Source organism: Panthera onca, chromosome E3 (assembly GCF_046562875.1).
Source record: "Panthera onca isolate mPanOnc1 chromosome E3, mPanOnc1 haplotype 2, whole genome shotgun sequence".
Taxonomy (NCBI): Eukaryota; Metazoa; Chordata; class Mammalia; order Carnivora; family Felidae; genus Panthera; species Panthera onca.
Window position 1 is genome coordinate 30385784 of NC_138354.1, and position 9396 is coordinate 30395179.

Consider the following 9396-nt stretch of genomic DNA (forward strand, 5'->3'; position numbering starts at 1 on the left):
ATCTATATGTGCTCAGGGTTAGTGGTGAAGAAGATGGAGGAAACTTTAGCAAAAGATACCTTGAGGGGCGGGGCCTGGCGCCTCAGTCAGTTAAGCGTCTGACTTCAGCTCGGATCATGATCTCTCTGTTCGTAAGTTCGAGCCCCATGTCAAGCTCTGTGCTGATAGCTCGGAGCCTGGAGCCTGCTTCGGATTCTGTGTCTCCCTCTGCCTCTCCCCCGTTTGTGCTGTGTCTCTCTCGCTCTCAAAAATGAATGAACATTAAAAAAATAAAATAAAAACAAGATACCTTGAGGGGCACGTGGGTGGCTCAGTCAGTTAGGTGTTTGACTCTTGATTTTGGTTCAGATCATGATCTTATGGTTCATGGGATCGAACCCCACGTCGGCCTCTGTGTTGACAGCATGGAGCCTGCTTGGAATTTCTCTCTCTCCCTCTGTCTCTGCCCCTTCCCCACTCATGTGCTCTCCTCTCCCTCTCTCAAAATGAATAAATAAGCATTAAAAAAATACCTTGACATTTTGGCCTGAGCATTCTGGTTTTCAAAATAAATCTGGAATAATACCCTTTGGCACCCTCAGAAGTTCTAATTCTAGATTTTATGAAAGTGGACCTGTTGAGAATATGTTTGGCTGTGTTTACAAATACTGGCTTAAGCATTATCACATTTTTTTTTTTTTATGTGACAAGAGCCCAGATGTAAGCAGTCTAAAGACAGTATGGTCAGTTCTAGTATAATAGGACAAAGGCACTAAAAATCACTGTGTTATGCAAAATCGCACAGTAGAAACCACAATCTTTTTTTAAAATATAATTTATTGTCAAATTGGTTTCCATACAACACCCAGTGCTCACCCCAACGTATGCCCTCCTCCCAGCCCATCACCCACTTTCCCCTCTCCCCCACCCCCCATCAACCCTCAGTTTGTTCTCAGTATTTAAGAGTCTCTTATGGTTTGCCTCCTTCCCTCTCTGTAACTTTTTTTCCCCCCTTTCCCTCCCCCATGGTCTTCTGTTAAGCTTCTCAGGATCCACATAGGAGTGAAAACATATGGTATCCGTCTTTCTCTGCCTGACTTATTCCACTTCGCATAATACCCTCAAGTTCCATCCATGTTGCTACAAATGGCCAGATTTCATTCTTTCTCATTGCCAAGTAGTATTCCATTGTATATATAAACCACATCTTCTGTACCCATTCGTCAGTTGATGGACATTTAGGCTCTTTCCATAATTTGGCTATTGTTGAAAGTGCTGCTATAAACATTGGGGTGCATGTGCCCCTAGGCATCAGCACTCCTGTATCCCTTGGGTAAATTCCTCGTATTGCTATTGCTGGATCATAGAGTAGTTCTATTTTTAATTTTTTGAGGAATCTCCACACTGTTTCCCAGACCTGCTGCACCAGTTTGCATTCCCATCAGCAGTGCAAGAGGGTTGCCATTTCTCCACATCCTCACCAGCATCTATAGTCTCCTGATTTGTTCATTTTAGCCACTCTGACCGGCGTGAGGTGATATTTCATTGTAGTTTTGATTTGTATTTCCTTGATGAGGAGTGATGTTGAGCATCTTTTCGTGTGTCTGTTGGCCATCTGGAAGTCTTCTTTGGAAAAGTGTCTATTCATGTCTGCTGCCCATTTCTTCACTGGATTATGTTTTTGGGTGTGGAGTTTGGTGAGTTCTTCATAGATTTTAGATATTAGACCTTTATCCCATATGTCATTTGCAAATATCTCTTCCCATTCCATCATTTGTCTTTCAGTTTTGTTGATTGTTTCCTTTGCAGTGCAGAAACTTTTTATCTTGATGAGGTCCTAATAGTTCATTTTTGCTTTTAATTCCTTTGCCTTTGGAGATGTGTCAAGTAGGAAATTGCTGTGGCTGAGGTCAAAGAGGTTTTTTCCTGCTTTCTCCTCTAGGGTTTTGATAGTTTCCTATCTCACATTCAGGTCCTTCATCCATTTTGAGTTTGTTTTTGTGTATGCTGTAAGAAAATGGTCTAGTTTCATTCTTCTGCATGTTGCTGTCCAGTTCTCCCAGCACCATTTGTTAAAGACACTGTCTTTTTTTCCCATTCGATACTCTTTCCTGCTTTGTCAAAGATTAGTTGGCCATACATTTGTGGGTCCAGTTCTGGGGTCTCTATTCTATTCCATTGGTCTCTATTTGTGCCAATACCATAATTGTCTTGATGATTACAGCTTTGTGATAGAGGTCAAAGTCTGGGATCATGTTGCCTCCCATTTTGGTTTTCTTCTTCAATATTACTTTGGCTATTCAGGGTCTTTTGTGGTTCCATACAAATTTTAGGATTGTTTGTTCTAGCTTTGAGAAGAATGCCAATAGAATTTTGATTGGGATTGCATTGAATGTGTAGATTGCTTTGGGTAGTATTGACATTTTAATAATATTTATTCTTCCAATCCATGAGCATGGAATGTTTTTCCATTTCTTTGTATCTTCTTCAATTTCCTTCATAAGCTTTCTATAGTTTTCAGCATCCAGATCTTTTACATGTTTGGTTAGGCTTATTCCTAGGTATTTTATGGCTCTTGGTGCAATTGTGAATGGGATCAGTTTCTTTATTTCTCTTTCTGTTGCTTCATTATTGGTGTATAAAAATGCAACTGATTTCTGCACATTAATTTTGTACCCTCCGAGTTTGCTGAATTCATGTATCAGTTCTAGCAGACTTTTGGTGGAGTCTGTCAGGTTTTTCATGGAGACTATCATATCGTCTGCGGAAAGTGAGAGTTTGACTTCATCTTTGCCAATTTTGATGCCTTTTATTTCATTTTGTTGTCTGATTGCTGATGCTAGGACTTCTTCCAACACTATGTTAAACAACAGTTAGAAACCACAGTCTTACAGGAAAGATAGGTTGGAGTGTAACATTCAAAAACATCATCATGGGGGAGCCTGGGTGGCTCAATTGGTAAGTGTCTGACTTCGGCTCAGGTCATGCTCTCGAGGTTCGTGAGTTCGAACCCCACATCGGGGTCTGCTCTGATGGTGTGGAGCCTGCTTGGGATTCTCTCTCTCTCCCTCTCTCTGCTCTGTCCCCACTTGTGCTGTCTGTCTCTCTCTCTCTCAAAATAAATAAATAAACTTAAAAAAATCAGCAGGGACACATCCACAAGATAGAAACTCCATAAAAACAGTAGCATATTTTTTATACGTGCTAAATGGTTACGAAATACAATAGGTAGTATGGTAAATATGGCCCTTTGTCTTGAAAAAGGATTGAAGTTTGCTTGTGAAAATGGGTGTTGGCAGGTACATGGCTCAGTTCAGCTGGGTGCACTGTTCTGCAATTATCTGGTGTTTCTCATGGACGAAGTTACATACAAGCAAAAGTAACACTTGCACTAAGCTTGGATGGTTCCCTGTGGTATTCATCACTACGGAACACATTCAGAACGAGCATCATTGTACACCTGCTCAAGGAAGTCATCCAAAACCAGACTCTTTCAATTTTTCTTGCTCTGCGACCTTTGGTGCACGGCTTTTGTCCCCATGGTATTAAGAGGGCTGATGTCCTTCCAGGTATTCTTTCTACCTTCCAGGCAGAAAGAAGGGAACGTGAAGAGCAAAACACATTTTCTCTTTGAAGAATCTTTGCCTTAGGGAGTGGCCCTTTCCCCAGGGACATCCCTCTGTCTCTGACAGGTGAGAAGGGTACCACACGGCCATTTCTACTTGCAGAGGAGTCTGGGAAGGTGAGTAGTTTAGTTGGCACATTGCTAGTTAGCTCTCTGTCATCATCACCCACAGGTTTATTAAGAGAGAGCTGTAACAGGTCTAAGTTTCTAGAGATAATTTTGTTGAACAAATGTGTTCCTACTGGGGCACCTGGGTGGCTCAGTCGGTTGAGCGGCCGGCTTTGGCTCAGGTCATGATCTCATGGTTTTTGAGTTCGAGCCCCGGGTCAGGCCCTGTGCTGACAGCTCAGAGCCTGGAGCCCACTTCAGATTCTGTGTCTCCCTCTCTCTCTGCCCCTCCCCCGCTCATGCTCTGCCTCTCTCTGTGTCTCAAAAAGAAATAAACACTGAAGACAAATTTATAAAAAACCAAATGTGTTCCTATTCAATTATCTGGAAAGGCATCTGACCACAGAGCCTATCTACCTGGGAGACCCCGAAAAGATGGAAAGACATGTAGCAGATTTGAAGTTTCCTGTCTGCCTGAATATTTCATTTTCAGCCCATGATAGGAATATTAATATTAGTTATCCGAATAAACATCAAATACACAGCAGTTATGTACCAAACATTGTGCTGGGTACTGAGAAAATAAAGATATGATGATGGTCTTACATAATGCTTAATGAGCACTTAACCTGTGCAAAACAATATTCTGAGTACTGTATTCACATTAGCTAATGGACTTCTCACAATGAGCCTAGGAGGTAGGCTTTATTATTCCTCCCAACTTAAGAAGGATGAGAACACTGAGGCACAGAGAGGTTAAGTAATATACTGAAAGTCATGCAGCCTGGTGAGGGGCAAAGTCATGATTTCAACATGGGTCTGTCTTCTCAACTGCTGCTGAACCTGTAAGGGGGCCTTATATTTAGTTGTAGAGGTGAGGACAGAAGCAAGTAACCAGTAGCGAGATGCTATTGGCAGCCTGCACAGTATTTAAAACATTTAAAAAGTTAGGTGCCAATATTTAAAAACTGAGGGCTTTTTCCCACAAAAATTTGGATTATTGATGTATTTGTCCGGGTTCTCCAGAGAAACAGAACCAATAGGATATGTATGCAAATATACAGAAAGAGGTTTACAAAGAGATACTGGCTCATGTGATTATGGAATCTGCTGTCTGCAAACTGTTGGTACAGGGCAGGTGGTGGGGTAGTTCAGTCCAAACCCAAAGCCAGAGAACCAGGCGAGTCAACGGTACAAATCTCACTCTGAGTCTGAAGGACTCTAGAGCCAGGAGTGCCAATGTCCCAGCTCAAGCAGAGAGAGCAAATCCATCCTTCCTCTACCTTTATGTCCTACTTAGGGCCTTGGTGGGTTGGGTGATGTCCACCATATTGGTGAGTATGATCTTTACTCAGTCTACTGATCCAAATGTAATCTCTTCCAGAAACACCCTCATGGACACACCCAGAAATGACATTTTACCCACTCCCTGGGCATCCCTTAGCCCAGTCAAGTTGACACACAAAACTAACCATCACAGCTGGCTTCTCTTGAACAAAACTCAGAATATTTGTTAATACAGGAAAAGTATGTACATATGGCGATGCTTAGTTGGAGCTGACTGGTAGCTCCTCGCTTTAGGAGGGCAGTTTGTGTCCACTCCCCACACCCCACTACTTCCTACTGTCCTAGGACTCACCCCCTTTTGCTCACTCATGCTTGGTCCTGCAGGATATCGGAGTTTGCAATCCCTGCACTATGAAGCATGATGCATACAACAGAGAAGATAAAATCAGGGTCTTTTGAAAGCGCAGAGGAGAGAGTTGGAGAAAACCGTAAAGCAGGCCATGTCTAAGTTGGGTGTTCATGGCGAAAGTAAACTTATTAAATGGCAGAGAAAGAAAGGCAATCCTGGCAAAAAGAACAGCACAAAGGCTTAGGAGGACACAGAATACTGTTCCCTACTCTCATGACATTTGAGCAATATGCCATAGTGGGTTATCTATTAATTCATCTGATACTAAAGAAAAAAAAAACAAAAAACCCAAAACATCTGTTCCCTGTAATCACTGTACCCAGCCTGGGCTTTTGGTACAGCTTTAATTTCCCTCTTGTTCTATTGATCAAACAAACAAACAAAAGTTTTTTTGGGGTTTTGTTTTTTTTTTTTTTTTTGAGAAAAGATTCTTTTTAAGCCAGCATTTTGCTTCCTTGTCTGATGCTTGCTTTGTATAGAAATCGATTTGTTTTCTTTCCAGCGTGCTGGAGAATTTACCTGCCCTGCCCTCACCTCAGTTTATGCCACAGCTTGAGACTCTCATACTGAAAGCTCAGGACAGGCAGGGTTTCTGAGGAAAGCCGTGGGTGAACTGCTTGAATTTGAATCCTGCAACCATCACCCCAGCTGTGTGTTTCTAGGAGATGTCTGTAGCCTCTCTGGGCTTCAATTTCCTTCCACCTTCCTGGGCAATAACAGGAGTGTCTACCTTTTAGAGTTGTCAGGGGTTGTTACCTGAGGAGCAGTTGAACCAACCAAAGGCTTGGATGTGGCTCAGCACACGTGGGCTGTTATCACGACACTACTCAGTGCCTGGCTCTGTGCCAGCTGTTGGGGAAACAGGACAGACGTGGTCCCAGCAGCAGGGGGGCTGAGAGGACGAGAACATTTTGCTCTGTAACCCCCTTGCTTTTTCATCATAGATGGAAATGCCAATACCGCCAGCCCCTGAGTCTAAATCCTCAGTTCAGACGTGTCGCTCTTTGCTGAACTTTGCTGGAAACTTCATGCTGGGTAGATCGACACATCCGTGCACAGACGCTGGGCCATTCCCAGCTGAAATCCTTGGCTGTGCCTCCGCGTGTTTTCATTCCCTTTAAAGAGAGCCCAGCGGTGAGGGGCAAGACGAGGGGAGGGAAAGACGTCTGGCAGGGGATAGACTGGAGATCATATTTAATGTGGCCCAGTGATAAATGAGTGTGTGCGTTGGGCATACATTTTTGCTTAGGGTAGCACAGTCACAACAGATGTATGAAAAATCCAACCAAAACCAAACCAGACAAAACTGCAGGAGAAAAAAAAAAAAAAAGAAAAAAAAAAAAAAAAGCAGGTGGTGTTGTCAGCTTCATGCAACCACAACCCCCAACCATGGATTCTTTAAGGTGCCTCACTGTCCTTTGGTGGGGAAGCAAAGGCCCTCGGGTCTTCTTTGTCCCCTCCCCACCCCCCACCCCCCCGCCCCGCTGCGTTTTCACTGTGGCGATGCTTTAGCTGTCACCTTTCGGTGACAAATGTCCCCCTTGTGGGTGTTGAATTTATTCAGCTAGTCCACCTAGGAAAGATTACAAATGAGGAACAAGGGTCAACTCTATGAAACGCAGTTGCAAGAGGGAAAAAAACAAAGTGGCTCCAAGAGCCAGGCTCCAAAAGGGAAGTGCAATGAGACAGATTCAATTCTGACTAGTATGTATTTACAAAGAGAGGCCAGAAGGCAGTAAGAAGGGAAATGCAGAGCCTCCACTCGCTAGAAGAGCGATTAGGGACCATCCAGTGTGCGCTGAGTTAATTGGCTTGAGCCACGTACTATCTAAAATTAATCTTCCGTTTCTTTTGTATTCGTGTCTGGCTTGGGAGGACTGGATGTGGAAGATGGGTATAGCTGAGCAGATCATACCGTGCAAAAGTAATTCTTTCGAGCAGGCATAGACAAATGAAGGATGCTCTTTCAGCTAAGAGACTTGACATTCAGGAGGCAATGGAGGGGCTGAGGAATGCAAACAGCTGTTACCGACTGGGCTGTTGACAATAAATCTTGGTCCAAGCTACTCAAAAGTCGCCACGCGTTGTGTGGGAAGGCTTTGGCTGTGCTCTTCCCGGGAGGGGGCTTGGCTGGAGGGAGAGAAAGGACAAAGGAGGTCAGGGTGAGAGGAAAAGGTGCCGCGCCTACTCTGTTCCCCACAGCGATGTTCCTTGGAAAGCCGGGGTGGGGAGGGAGAAGCTTTCTGCAGCCCCAGGGCGAAGCTGGTTCGATCCCCCCTCTTCCCTGGGCATCCACTGGTCTACTGCGTCTGAGCATTTACTTAGGTATTACCTTCACTCATCACAAGATGTCTGAAAGTTAGGTAACATTCTATTTTTTTTCAATAAGCTTCAAATTTTAGGATAGTTTCAGATTTAGAGAAAAGTTGCAAAGGTAGAACAGAGATTTCAGGACCCCCCTCGCTTTTCCCCATTGGCCATCTCTTACTTCACTGGGGTGCATTGGTTAAAATGAAGGAACTGACCTTGTTAGGTGTTTGTGTGGACCAGTTCTCCCATTAATGTCCTTGTCTTAGTCCATTTGGGATGCTATCATAAAAAGGCTGGGGTGTGAGGAGTTCAAACAAAAGGCATGTATCGCTCACCCCTCTGGAGGCTGGAAGGCAAGATCAAGGGGTTGGTAGATTTGGTATCTGGGGAGGCCCTGCTTTCTGGTTCATAGATGGTGTTGCTATGTCCTCACTGATGGGAAGGGACGAGGTCTCTCTCTGGGGTCTCTTTTATCAGGGAAGTCCCATTTTGGGGAGCTCCCAAAGACCCCACCCCTTGATACTATCACTTTAGGGGGCAGGATGCAACATGCGAATTTGAGGGGGACACAAACATTCAGTGTCTGGCTGTCCTCCACCTGTTCCGGAATCCCATCCAGGTACCATGCTGCATGTTACCATCATGTTCCCCAGGCTCCTCTGGCCTGTGACAGTCTCTCGGTCCCTCCTTGTTTCTCGCGTCCTTGCCATCTTGAAGAGCACTCATTATCCTTTTTCTAACATCTCAAGAAATTAACCCTTAGAGGGGTGAAGGGACTTTTCCAAGTTCAGGCAGCCTATGGAGGCCATGCCAGATTGCCTTGGGGACACCTTGAGTCAGGGTCTCAGTCTTATGCCTTAGAATCACCAGGTGGACTTGCTGGGACTCACCCCCAGAGTGTCAGGTTCAGTAGCTCTGGCCTGGAGCCAGGATTTGCATTTCTAGCGAGTTCTCAGGTGATGGTGATGGTGCCTTCGGTCCAGGGACCACATTTTGAGAACCGCTGTTTTCAGCCCTGTCCCTTCGGAGCTGTTTATCCAGATCGAAATCATCAGATGGTTGTCACATCTCCACTGCTCTTTCTGAAGCGTACAAATGAAGTTAGACTCTGAAGTGACTTTCCCACCCTGCCTCCCTTCCTCTCCCCACTGTTTTGAGCATCACTGACCCAGGCGGAAGGAGTGTGGTTCAAAGGCATTTGCTACCCTGGGCAAGTAAGAAGTGCAGGGTGCTTGTAACCTGGCAGAGACTGGTTTGTGCCCCATCCCGTCACATCTGAGGACAGCTTTGTGGCTTCATGGGAACGTTAGTCTGAAAAACGTTAGCGACTGATTCCTACTTCAGACATGGAGCCAAAACAGTTACTGAAAAACAGGAGACTGACAGATGAAACAGTATGAACTCTATGTACTCCCTTGGAAATAGTAATATATTATTAATCTAGTTTCTTCTTGAGAAGATTGACATTTATTCATTCGAACTTTATTCTTCCTTTCCTGTTTTTTTTTTTTTTTTTGTTTTTGTTTTTGTTTTTTAATGCTGCTACAAAACTGAAATGAGCTAGGGGCACCTGGGTGGCTCAGTTGGTTAAGCTTGAGATTTCGGCTCAGGTCAAAATCTGATGGTTGGTGAGTTCAAGCCCCGCATCGGGCTCTCTGCCGTCAGCATGCAGCCTGCT

At 44.4% G+C, this 9396-nt stretch overlaps 1 long non-coding RNA gene across 1 annotated transcript; it reads right to left on the minus strand.

Moving 5' to 3' along the window:
• Positions 1 to 5750: 5750 nt before the first annotated feature.
• LOC132689091 (uncharacterized) lies at positions 5751 to 9094 on the minus strand. The gene is made up of 4 exons (XR_013552765.2): positions 8887 to 9094; positions 8609 to 8800; positions 7934 to 8064; positions 5751 to 7538 (listed from the first exon to the last, which is right to left on the minus strand). It is a non-coding gene; the product is annotated as an uncharacterized LOC132689091 (long non-coding RNA).
• Positions 9095 to 9396: the final 302 nt, after the last annotated feature.